At 38.4% G+C, this 14063-nt stretch overlaps 1 protein-coding gene across 4 annotated transcripts in view; it reads left to right on the plus strand.

Moving 5' to 3' along the window:
• The window catches only part of LRAT (lecithin retinol acyltransferase), a 134697-nt gene that overhangs the window by 87709 nt on the left and 32925 nt on the right, over positions 1-14063 (plus strand). The window contains exon 1 of one of the 4 annotated variants that reach the window (XM_059173624.1): positions 12510-13164. The exons of the other annotated variants lie outside the window; for them this stretch is intronic. The gene's annotated coding sequence lies outside the window, so the exon portion shown is untranslated. Of the gene's footprint in view, positions 1-12509; positions 13165-14063 lie in introns of those variants that run through there. 4 annotated transcript variants of the gene reach the window in all.

Below are 14063 nucleotides of genomic sequence, written 5' to 3' on the forward strand. Positions count from 1 at the left end.
AGGTCCTAGCCTCAGCAATCAGACAACAAAAGGAAATTAAAGGCATCCAAATCGGCAAAGAAGAAGTCAAATTATCACTCTTCGCAGATGATATGATACTATATGTGGAAAACCCAAAAGACTCCACTCCAAAACTGCTAGAACTTATACAGGAATTCAGTAAAGTGTCAGGATATAAAATCAATGCACAGAAATCAGTTGCATTTCTCTACACCAACAGCAAGACAGAAGAAAGAGATATTAAGGAGTCAATCCCATTTACAATTGCATCCAAAACCATAAGATACCTAGGAATAAACCTAACCAAAGAGACACAGAATCTATACTCAGAAAACTATAAAGTACTCATGAAAGAAATTGAGGAAGACACAAAGAAATGGAAAAATGTTCCATGCTCCTGGATTGGAAGAATAAATATTGTGAAAATGTCTATGCTACCTAAAGCAATCTACACATTTAATGCAATTCCTATCAAAGTACCATCCATCTTTTTCAAAGAAATGGAACAAATAATTCTAAAATTTATATGGAACCAGAAAAGATCTCGAATAGCCAAAGGGATATTGAAAAAGAAAGCCAACGTTGGTGGCATCACAATCCCGGACTTCAAGCTCTATTACAAAGCTGTCATCATCAAGACAGCATGGTACTGGCACAAAAACAGACACATAGATCAATGGAACAGAATAGAGAGCCCAGAAATAGACCCTCAAATCTATGGTCAACTAATCTTCGACAAAGCAGGAAAGAATGTCCAATGGAAAAAAGACAGCCTTTTCAATAAATGGTGCTGGGAAAATTGGACAGCCACATGCAGAAAAATGAAATTGGACCATTTCCTTACACCACACACAAAAATAGACTCAAAATGGATGAAGGATCTCAATGTACGAAAGGAATCCATCAAAATCCTTGAGGAGAACACGGGCAGCAACCTCTTCGACCTCTGCCGCAGCAACATCTTCCTAGGAACAACACAAAAGGCAAGGGAAGCAAGGGAAAAAATGAACTACTGGGATTTCATCAAGATCAAAAGCTTTTGCACAGCAAAGGAAACAGTTAACAAAATCAAAAGACAACTGACAGAATGGGAGAAGATATTTGCAAACGACATATCAGATAAAGGACTAGTGTCCAGAATCTATAAAGAACTTAGCAAACTCAACACCCAAAGAACAAATAATCCAATCAAGAAATGGGCAGAAGACATGAACAGACATTTCTGCAAAGAAGACATCCAGATGGCGAACAGACACATGAAAAAGTGCTCCATATCCCTCGGCATCAGGGAAATACAAATCAAAACCACAATGAGATATCACCTCACACCAGTCAGAATGGCTAAAATCAACAAGTCAGGAAATGACAGATGCTGGCGAGGATGCGGAGAAAGGGGAACCCTCCTACACTGTTGGTGGGAATGCAAGCTGGTGCAGCCACTCTGGAAAACAGCATGGAGGTTCCTCAAAATGTTGAAAATAGAACTGCCCTATGACCCAGCAATTGCACTACTGGGTATTTACCCTAAAGATACAAACGTAGTGATCCAAAGGGGCACGTGCACCCGAATGTTTATAGCAGCAATGTCCACAATAGCCAAACTATGGAAAGAACCTAGATGTCCATCAACAGATGAATGGATCAAGAAGATGTGGTATATATACACAATGGAATACTATGCAGCCATCAAAAGAAATGAAATCTTGCCATTTGCAACAACATGGATGGAACTAGAGCGTATCATGCTTAGCGAAATAACTCAAGCAGAGAAAGACAACTATCATATGATCTCCCTGATATGAGGAAGTGGTGATGCAACATGGAGGCTTAAGTGGGTAGAAGAAGAATAAATGAAACAAGATGGGATTGGGAGGGAGACAAACCATAAGTGACTCTTAATCTCACAAAACAAACTGAGGGTTGCCGGGGGGAGGGGGTTTGGGAGAAGGGGGTGGGATTATGGACATTGGGGAGGGTATGTGATTTGGTGAGTGCTATGAAGTGTGTAAACCTGGTTATTCACAGACCTGTACCCCTGGGGATAAAAATATATGTTTATAAAAAATAAAAAATAAAAAAAATATATATTCCTACAAATAATAAAAAAAAAAAAAAAAAAAAAGTCTCCGAACAAACAAAAGTCCAGGACCAGATGGCTTCCCAGGGGAATTCTATGAAAAGTTTAAAGAAGAGGTAATATCTATTCTTCTCAGACTGTTCTGGAAAATAGAAATGGAAGGGAAATTTCCAAACTCATTTTACAAGGCCAGCATTACCTTGATCCCAAAATCAAAGACCCCACTAAAAAGGAGAATTATAAGCCAATATCTTTGATTAACATGAATGCAAAAATTCTCAACAAGATTCTAGCAAATAGAATCCAATGTACATTGAAAGAATTATTCGTCAAAATCAAGTGCGACTTATTCCTGGGGTGTCCACTGACTGATGAATGGATAAAGATGTGGTATACACACACACACACACACACACACACACAGAGGAATATTACTAGGCTACCACAAAGAACAAAATCTTGCTCTTTGCAATAATGTAGATGGAGCTAGAATGTATTATATGAAGCAAAATAAGTCAGACAGAGAAAGACAGATACCATAGGATTTCACTTATATGTGGAATTTAAGAAACAAAACAAGTGAACATAGTGGAAGGAAGAAAAAAGAAGAGAGGGAGATAAACCATAAGGGTCTCTTAACAGTAGAGGAAAAACTGAGGGTTGCTGGAGGGAAGGTGGGGGGATGGGCTAAATTGGTGATGGATATTAAGGAGGGCACTTACTGTGATAGGCACTGGACGTTATATGTAAGTGATAAATCACTCAATTCTCCTCCTGAAAGTGATATTATACTATATGTTGCTAATCAGAATTTCAATAAAAATTTGAAACAAAAAATAAAAACAAAAACCCCACAATCACAAAAACTACACAGCAGCACAGACCCTCATGACCACAGAGAAGAGAAAAACTGAGACTCTGGGATGTGCAGCTCAGCTTCAGTTCCTGGCAGGACTCTGAAAAATAAGGTAATACAAAGTGTCCCTTGAAGTTAGCATTTCAGGGACTCAAAACCATTTTCAGTCAGTGTGCACTTTGTTTTTGTGGGGACCTGATGCAAAAAAAACATCATTTCAAGGCAACTGAGTTAGGACCAAAGCTGCTGGGACAACCACAGGAGCCAACCAGCAGAGCTTGGAGAGTAGGACAATAGAAACCCAGAGTGAGCCTCACAGAAACTCCTCTCTGCCCAGGGCTAAGATTCTTACCTTTTTTGTAAAAATGTTGGTGTTTGAATTAATTAATTAAAAAAAGAAACAGGGGCGCCTCGGTGGCTCAGTCATTAAATGTCTGCCTTGGGCTCATGTCATAATCCCAGGGGCCTGGGATCAAGCCTTGTATCAGGCTCCCTGCTCAGCAGGAAGCCTGCTTTTCCCTCTCCCCCAGCTTCTGTTTCCTCTCTCGCTGTGTTTCTCTCTGTCAAATAAATAAATAAAATATTAAAAAAAAAAAAAGAAAGAAGGAAAGAAAGAAAGAAAGAAACAATAGGCCCCAAATGGAGTCACTTTTGCTAAACCCCACCAAGAGTTAATACCCAATCTAATTGCAGTTTCAGCCTTTCCTGGGAGTGGAATTTTAAGCCAGTCAGTATGGAAGTTCCTGATCAGTGCTAGTGAGGTAACCTCCTTGATAAGACCTCTGCCTTCCCCTAAAGGAAAGTAACCTTGCCTAAAATAATCCATCCTGTGTTTTTTGTTTCTATAAAATCCTCCATTTTGTACAGTCCCTCAGAGCTCCTTTCTTGCTAAATGGGCTAATGCTTAGTTCATGAATCACTGAATAAAGCCAATTAGATCTTCAAATTTACTCAGTTGAATTTTTTTCTAACAATTCAACTAACATTGTCACCTGCTCTCATTTTTATTATTGGTTTTACATAAAAATTGGGAATTTTTTAGGCAAAACATATATTTATGTCTCCTAAAGGTTAAGCGTTCCTAGAGGACTAAAGAAACACACAGACTATCCAACCTAGAGTGCTAAGATTCCTCCACAAAGGGGTTACCTAATTTTGACCAGCTAAGCTGTTCAATGCAACTTTCATGTCAGAACCACCACATTCCATTTGACATGTTTTAACTTTTTTTTAAATATAGCTTTTCAGTTTTTTCCATTGGTAGATCTACCAAGTAGCTTGCTGACATATCACTTAGAACGTCTGGCCTGTTACAACAAATAGGGACAATTTTTTGCTTATAAATACCATTTTTTTGTGTCTCTAAACTTGATTCAGTCATTTAGTTAGTTTTCACTTGCATTTAAACAATTAAATAAGGTTTTGTGTACTATATTGGTTATGTTAGGTTTTTCAGTGCTATATAGTTTTTATTTATTGACATAAAAAATGAAACTGTGTGCCTTGAAAAAGCTATGTCTCTCAATATAATAATTACTTTCTACAAAAATATACATATTTTAAACATTGGGCCGGAAAAATCCACTCCTGTTTTATAGTGTATTAATGCACATATTCTATGAGTTGGCCTTTTGCCAAGAGCTTCCTTTCAATCTTCTTTTTCCTAATGTTCTCTAAATAGGACAATACTTTATTATTATCACCATATTTCTGCTTTTCCTTACTCATATATATTTCCTTTGTTTATGTATCTTTAAAGAATATCTATTCACTTGCAAATTTGTTTTCTACTTTTTTCCTCTCTAGAAATTGTTGGATCTTCTCCTTCTCCATAGAATGATCGTCCTAGTTCTTTTCCTTTTAATCACATAGAATGCCGTTGACTCATTTCTTTACTGAAATCCTATGAATAATTAGAATATTTTAAAATAAATGCCTTAAAATAGACTATAAAATCATTGTCCTTTAGTAAAACTAATATATAAACATCAGAATGATATATATTAAATATAATACATATAATTATACAGTACATATTATATAATAATATCTATTACAATAATATATATTAATAATTATATAGTAATAATATATTTATATTACTATAAATATATACTAATAATATATATAAATATATAATATAAATATAACTAAAAATATATATAAATATAACATAATATATACTAATATATATAAACATATATATTAGTAATAATATATATTATATATTTCTATTTCTATTATATATAATATGGTATATAATATATTATATATAAATCTCTATTGTCAAGTGAGTTTGTAGTGCAAGTGTGCACATTCCTGTTAAAGATGCCTGTATCTGAAATCTTACAGTGACCCCATTGACACTCTGTCTGTACTTGGCGGGCTGTCTGGATTATAGCCATAGCCAGTTTGTATACTTCACCTTCACTGTTACCTGTTGTATTTATTTGAGCTCTTTGAACTGTGGTGACTAAAAGGAATGGATTAACCAGCTGTTTATTCCTGATGATAAGAAAGAAGAGTTTACATTCTTAAAATGAATGGAGACATTTATATCTGCCAATTTTTATTCAAAAAATATTTAGCACCTTCTATTCCCTAGAACATCAGCTGTGGACAGGAATAGAACCCTGAGCATGTTAGCCAAGGTCCTTGACCTCTAAAATGTATACTCTTTTAGAGGTAGTATCCTAATATCCTTGCTTTGATTTTACATCAATCTTCTGTCCTCTCCTTGCAAGTTGCAGTTATATGGTGTATGCCTAGTTTCCAATATTAAGGAACGAAATATATTTTCTTAGAATTTCATAATATACCTTGAGATAATCAGGGCAGAGTTGCCAGATAAAATATGGAATGCCTTGTTAAATTTGAATTTCACATAAGCAGTGAAGGATTTCTTTAAGATTTTATTTATTCATTTGAGAGGTAGAGAGACAGACAAGTAGGGGGAGAGGCAGAGGAAGAAGCAGACTCCCCCACTGAGCTGGGAGCTGGATATGGGGCTCGATTCCAGGACCTGGATATCATGACCTGAGCTGAAAGCAGACACTTAACCAACTGAGCCACCCAGGGTGCCCCAAAACAGTGAATAATTTTTAGTATAGATATGTCCCATGGAATATTAGTTATGGCCTAAATTAGACATATCTAAATATGAAAAACTAAATTAGAGAAACTCTGGACATGGCCAAAGCAGTGAGAATGACCTTCACCACTAGGTGACTCACTTCAATGGCAACAGTTTGCCTGGTGAATCCCTCACAATCTCTACCACTCCCACCGCCAACTACTACACAATATCCTTACAGAATCAGATTAAGATACTTCAAATTAACTAGTTATCTTGATCGGTCTTGAGCATATATGCTTATTAGGGTGACATTTTGTATACAGATAGACATCATAACATAGCACCTTTCTACTACCCATATTTAAAAATATATCTAACTGCTCAAGCAGTCAAGATTACTTCCAGCATGTTTTGTGTGAAGAACAATCAGAAGGGAATTCAGTAATAAGGTATGGTTCAATTTAATTGATTAGGTTGCCATGTTTATATCTGGGGCTTGTAAGTAGTTAAGGATGTTAATTTTGAATTAGCAGATCAATAGCTTTTATTTTGATTCTGGGACTTTTGCCCACATTATAGGAGTACCAAAAAAAAAAAAAAAAGTACATGATTGTCATCCTTCAAAAGGAAGTAATAGTCTTACTAAATCGGCACTCTTTGTATGCTTGTTAAACTGGCAGGATTTGGAGCATCTAGAGGTCAATAGGAGACACTTTGACATAGGTTAAATTGGGTGATCCAAACACTAAATGTAGGGATGGGAAAGAGGTGTGTGACATGAGCTAGGGAAAGATTTGATTTAGAAGTAATAGGCTTTTAGATATTGCCTCAGTGTCAATTTTTTTTTTCTTTTTAAGGATGTTATTTATTTATTTGAGAGAGAGAGGGAGCAAAAGAGAGAGAGGTCAGGGGGTTGGAGCAGAGGGAGAGGGATGGGGAGAGGCAGACTTTGCTCTGAGTGGAGCCAGAGCCAGGCTTGATCCCGTGACCCTGAGATCAGGACCTGAACCGAGGTCAAGAGTCAGAAGCTTAACCAACTGAACCACCCAGGTGCCCGGTCAGTGTCAAAAATCTTAATTGAATCACATACCACAGAAAGTTTACTAATGAAATGCAAGTTTCTTTTGACTGCTAACTCTAAATAAAATGTGAATAGTCTAATTTTCTTAAAACTAAAGAGTTTTTAAAGAGTAAAAGAAATATATTCAAAAATATGGGATGGTATATACATTTTAAAACCCTAAATTATATCTGTATTGTTTGGCATGATTATGTTCTGTTTCCTATGTAATGATTAACATTTTTAATGAAAACATTTTTTTTCTTTTAATCAGATTAGTTTACCATTTCATTGTTATGTTCCATTCATTTTCTGATAGCAAACATTTAGAAATTCATATATCTTAACAGTCTAAGATCAGAGGATTATAATATATAATTAGATGAATTTATTTACCACCCCAAATCAACAATCAGAACAATCAAAGCTAAAGTTGGTATACTAGATATTCCTACTACTATATAAATTGTCTTTTCTGGGGTGCCTGGGTGGCTCAGTGGGTTAAGCTGCTGCCTTCGGCTCAGGTCATGATCTCAGGGTCCTGGGATCGAGTCCTGCATGGGGCTCTCTGCTCAGCAGGGAGCCTGCTTCCCTTCCTCTCTCTCTGCCTGCCTCTCTGCCTACTGGTGATCTCTCTCTGTCAAATAAATAAATAAAATCTTTAAAAAATTATCTTTTCTGTCATATTTGATTTTGGAATATGTTCCTCCTTAAACACATTTCTTGTTTTGGTTTATTGGTGTTTTAGGCCTTACTAAAAGCAATAGTGAGGCTCTGCATTAAGTAGTCTCCTCGCTCAGCATGGAGCCCAACATGGGGTTTGAGCCCAAAACCCTGAGATCAAGACCTGAGCTGAGACCAAAAGTTGGGCACCTAACCGAGGGAACCTCCCAGGTACCTTCACCTTTGACCTATTTTAGATATTTGGATATGTCAGATCAATAGTTATTAGAGCTTATCATTGCCACTACACTTTGATAAACAAGTTTAGAAGGGAGGGCATTGCAGTTATAAGGCTTATGCAAGAGTTTTGAGAAGGCAGGCAGGGACCAAAACCAGACAGATCACCATCAGTGTTATGAGTGGGAGTGTGTGAAATGGGCTGGCATTGCAACCTGAAGAATTACCCTGGCAAGGCTTAATTGAAGGCCATGACCCAGTAGAATGGGGTCACAGTAAGGCCAACTATGAAGAGGTTGAAACCCATTGGCTTAGCCTTCCCCAGGGAAGATCATGACACAGAAGTTAGCAAGGCATACTGAAAATTTCTTAAGAAACATAAGACAGCCAAATAAGCTGAATTCTGGCTCTGAAATAGTACTATATGGATCAGTTCCTGTCAATTATTTTGATTAGCTACATTTAACTTGTCTTTTCTCTGGGCAGATAGCTTTGCTACTGTGTTGGTATTGCTAAGACTACTGGGGAAAATCAGCAGCTATATCTTCAAACTCCCACAACCTGAGCCATGTTTGCGTGGAACAGCAGTGCTCTGCCCAGAGACGTCAGCAGCAGCTCCCTCACGAAGCTAAATCCTCGAATTTCCTTTTAGCCTAGCCTCCTACATGAGACTTTTACTCCAGTCCCTCCCCACCCCTACATTCTGGGCCAAGGGCCAGGCTTATAAAACCAGGCTTTGGATCAGGGTTTAGACATACATTGCCTATAAAAATGTCCCTGAATTGGCAATAATTAATCTCTGTGCAACTGTACTTGGCTTTCAAATGCTATGTGTCTTTAGCAATTGCTCTTACTGGAACCAGATTTACCAAGATTGGGTTGGGGATGATAGAAACATTCTCCACCAATGGAGGAAAATCATCTAGAAACCTTTCTTTTACTGTCTCTTTGTCAAAGCTTTTAAAACTACTGACCTCTGATCTCAGGTTCCTAAGTGTTACTGGGGAAAGCTATACACTAGTGTGATTTGATCCCGCTGCGGTGTTGGGCTAAGTGATTCTCAACCCAGGAGATCTGGAAATGAATTGGGCTGTTTCTCTGGTTATCACAATGACAGGGCAGCAATTCTGGCATTGAATGGATGGAAGCCCGTGATGCCAAGCTTCCTGCAGTGCACATGATCACAACCCTGCACAACCAAGAACTACCCTGCACAAAATTCCCACAGCACCCTCAGGACTGACAATACTTGTAGTGATCTCTAGTTGACTCCCAGTTGTATTTCCACTAGTGACTGTCCCAAACTATCTCTGTTCTTCTCAAAACCACTCAGTTACCACCCTCAATTCATGTTCTTGTTTCCTCAGACTCTTCACGTGACAAAAGCTTGTTCATGCCCACCCTGTTCTCCTTCCTGCCCGCTCTGATAAAGGAATTTTTCATCTCTTCTCCAAGGTTCACAACAGCTCCACCCAAGCCTTTGGTCCTTTCCCATCCCCAACTCTGTCTCTTGCATCTTTAATGCCTTTCTAGTCCTTTCCTCACTTAGAAAAGTACTTGAGTTTTTCTGTCCCAAGTATCAAATAAAAGCAAAAACAGAACTGTTAAACCTACTACTTACCCCTTCAAATTAACATCCCACTTCATTTCTTCCATGAAGGGCCCGGTGTCTATAAACCATTTTAAGCACTCACTGACTGGTTCTACTTCTTTATCATCTATTGGCTCTTACAACCCTCATAAAGTAATTTCCACTCCCTTAATTCTGCTCTCCTGAAGGTTACTTCAATGTCTAGTTGCCAGACCGCTCACCCTTCAAATTCCTTGGATTTCTTTGCAAAATTAGATCCTTGATAAATTATTTATTAAAGATCATTCCTCCCCACTTTTCTTTTTTTTTTTTTTAAAGACAAAGATTGTCATACATCCTGCTTTTTTTTTTTTTTTTTTTAAGATTCCATTTATGTATTTACTTACTTATTTGTCAGAGAGAGAGAGAGAGCACACGGCAGGCAGAATGGCAGGCAGAGGCTGAGAGAGAAGCAGGCTCCCTGCCAAGCAAGGAACCCGATGCAGAGCTCGATCTCAGGATCCTGGGATCATGACCTGAGCCGAAGGCATCAGCTTAACTGACTGAGCCACCCAGGCGTTCCCTTCCCACTTGTCTTCAGTCTGCCACTTGGTAGGGTCAGCTACAGGAGATGAGGTTCTTCATTTTCCTGTGCTCCTTTATAGTGTTTCTGCATTTCCCCTGTTTGTACAGGTCCAGGACTCTGGCTATTCTGTCTTTGGGGCTCCTTTTCCTCCTCCCTTTGCCATACACTGTTTGCAGGTGTTAGCCATCCTCCACTCAGTGTCATTGGCCTTCTTCTCAACCAAGTGAATAATCCTCAAATCTACCAACATTCCTAGTTATAACACCACTCTTCAACTTCAGGCCAGACTATTAGTTACCCAACAAATAATTCCATATGACTGGTCCACTGCCACTCTCTAAATTTAAAATGATAAAATCTAAAACATTCTGGTGGATTTCTTTTAGAGCACTTTAAGTTTGGTGATCATTTTTATAGGTGACTGTCTTCCCTACCAACCTAGGAACTCCTTGAAGACAAGGATGGTTTCTTATTTAATTTGGCCCTAATATCTAGTGCTTCAAAAGTGTTAATTGGATAGTAAGAAAATTGATGAGTGAGCGAAGACTTGAGGTTCCTTAGAAAATTAGATTGTGTCTTTCATATCTATAGTCCAGTGCCTGGGCCAGTGCTTAGCACAAAGAACTACACAAATACCTTTTGAGTGCCTTCTCTTCTTCCAAGCCAGTACCTTCTAGTTTCTTTCTTATCAATGTCAATGATACTAGCATTTCCTTACTTATCCAGGTTGCAAAACTCAATATTCCCTGACCCTTCCACAGTCACTAAATTCAAAGAGTTGCCAAGTCTGGTAAGTCTCCCTCAAATATTTTAAATATTCCCTTTTACAGGCATACCTTATTTTACTGTGCTATACTTTATTACACTTTGCAGATATTGCGTTTTTTGCAAATTGAACATTTGTGGCAAGTCTGTTGGTGCCATTTTCCAAGGGCATTTGCTCACCGTGTTTCTCTGTCACATTTTGGTAATTCTTGCAACTTTTTCATTAATGTTATACTTGTTAGAAAGATCTGTGATCAGTGGTATTTGACATTGACATTTGACATTGACTGTTGTAATGCTTTTGGGGAATCACAAACTGTGCCCATATAAGACAACAAACTTAATAAATGTTGTGCGTGTTCTGACTGCCATTACCCTGTCTTTCTTCCTCTCCTTGGCCGCCACGTCCCTGAGACACAGCAGTGTTGAAAGTAGGCCAGTTAATAACCCTACAATGGCCTCTAAGTGTTCATCATGAAAAGAAGAGTTGCCTATCTCTCACTTTAAATCAAAAGCTAGAAATGGTTCAGCTTAGTGCAGAAGGCATGTTGAAAACCAAGATAAGCTGAAAGTTAGGTCTCCTGTGCCAAACAGTTGGCCAAGTTGTGAAGGCAAAGGAGAAGTTCTTCAAGGAAATTAAAAGTGCTACCCCAGTGAATGCATGAATGATAAGAAAGGGAAAGAGTCTTATTGCTGATATGGAGAAAGTTTGAGTTGTCTGGGTACAAGATCAAACCAGCTACAACATTCCCTTGAAGCCAAAGCCTAATCCTAATCCAGAGCAAGGTCCTAACTTTCTTCAATTCTATAAAGGCTAAGAAATGTGAGAAAGCTGCAGAAGAAATGTTGGAAGCTAGCAGAGGTTGGTTCATGAGGTAAAAAGAAAGAAGCCAGCTCCATGACGTGAAGTCCAAGATGAAGCGGCACGTGCCGATGGAGAAGCTGCAGCAAGTTCTGCAGAAGATCCAGTTAAGATCGTTCATGAAGGTGGCCTCACTAAACAATAGATTTTCAGTGTAAATGAAACAGCTTTCTATTAGAAGATGCCGTCTAAGACTTTTGTAGCTAGAAAGAGGAAGTCAGTGCCTGGCCTCCAAGCTTCAAAGGACAGGCTGACTCTCTTGTTAGGGGCTAATGCAACTAGTGACGTTAAGTTGAAGCCAATGCTCATTTGCTATTCTGAAACACCTGGAACCCTTAAGAATTATGCTAAATTTACTCTGCCTGGGATCTATAATGGAACAACAAAGCCTGGGTGACAGCCCATCTGTTTACAGCATGGTTTACTGAATATTTTAAGCCGGCCATTGAAACCTACTATTCAGAAAAAAGTCCTTTAATTGCTCATTGACAATGCATCTGGTCACCTAGGAGATCTGATGAACAATGAGATTAATGTTTTCATGCCTGCTAACATAAATTTCATTATGTAGTTCATGGAGCAAGGAGTATTAGACGTTCAAGTCTTAACATTTAAGAAATACTTTTTTAAAAAATATTTTATTTTTTTATTTGACAGACAGAGAGATCACAAGTAGGCAGAGAGGCAGGCAGAGAGGAGGGGGAAGCAGGCTCCCTGAGCCAAAGGTGCCCACTGAGCCAGCCAGGTGCCCCGAAGAAATACAATTCTTAAGGCTATACCCGTCATAGATAGTGACTCCTCTGATGGATCTGGGCAAAGTAAACATCATTTTAGATGCCAGTAAGCACATTTTGATTCATGGGAAGAGGTCAAAAATATCAACGTTATGAGGACTTTGGAACAAGTTGATTACACTTCTCCTGGATGACTTTGAGGAATTCAAGACTTCAGTGGAGGAAAGAACTGCAGATGAGGTGGGAATAGCAAGAGAACTAGAATTAGATGTGGAGCCTGAAGATGGTACTGAATTGTTGCAAGCTCATGATCAAACTTTCACAGGTGAGTTGCGTCTCATAGAAGAGCAAAGAAAATGGTTTTTTGAGATGGAGTCTTCTCCTGATGAAGATGCTGTGAAGATTGTTGAAATGACAATAAAGGATTTAGAATATTACATAAATGTAGTTGCTATAGCAGGGGTAGGGTTTGAGAGGACTAACTCCAATTTTGAAAGAAGTTCTACTGTGGCTAAAATGCTATCAAACAGCATCGCAGTCTACAGAGAAATGGTTCGTGGAAGGAAGAGTCAATCCATGTGGTCTGTCTTCATTGCTATCTTATTTTAAGAAAGTGCCACAACCACCCTGACCTTCAGCAACCACTGTCGTGATTACTCAGCAACCATCAACACCAAGGTAAGACCCTTCACCAGCAAAAAGATTATGACTTACTGAAAGCTCAGATGATGGTTAGCATTTTTTAACAATAAATTATTTTTTAATTAAGGTAAGTACATTGTTTCTTTAGACAAAATTGTATTGCGTACTTAATAGACTACCTACAGTGTAATGGAGAGAATGAGAGAAAAGGCATTCCAAGCTCAGGGATCAGAGAGAATTTGCAAGTAGGAAATAGGAACAGATGAATCTGAGGATGGGAAATTCAGTCAGGAATGGAGGGCCTCCTTGCCACACTAAAGAGCTTAGACTTTACCATTCCCAATATATAACCTCTGCTTTCCCAGCTCCATGTCTTGGATCTCAGTATTTCTTTCTACCAACTTGGCTCTTCTTCCTGGCCATCTTTTCACAGCCAGATACTCCTATTACCTTTATAAATCTTAGCTCAAGGGATTCTTCCCTTATGAACTGCCCCTAATTCTCCCAAGCAGAAACATCACTTTTATTCTTTAATCCCCTTCTGCTTTGCTTTGGCATGTGTCTATTTACCTTGTATTAATGTTGTTGAAGACACTTTCTGGCACCGTCAGCTCCTTGAAGGACAAGGAGTATGTTTTGTTCTCCCTCTATTAATGTCCTTACATTCTTTTATTCTGGGCACTGAGCACATAGCAAATGCTCAATAAATATTTGTGACCCTTTATCACTTTTTCACAGATTTTCAGTATCAATTTGTAAGCTAGTATTTAGTAATAAACAGAATACTTTTTTTTTTAAGATTTTTATTTATTTATTTGATAGACAGAGAGAGATCACAAGTAGGCAGAGAGGCAGGCAGAGAGAGAGGGAAACAGGCTACCCGCTGAGCAGGAGCCCAATGTGGGGCTCGATCCCAGGACCCTGAGATCATGACC

Source organism: Mustela lutreola, chromosome 1 (genome assembly GCF_030435805.1).
Source record: "Mustela lutreola isolate mMusLut2 chromosome 1, mMusLut2.pri, whole genome shotgun sequence".
NCBI lineage: Eukaryota > Metazoa > Chordata > Mammalia > Carnivora > Mustelidae > Mustela > Mustela lutreola.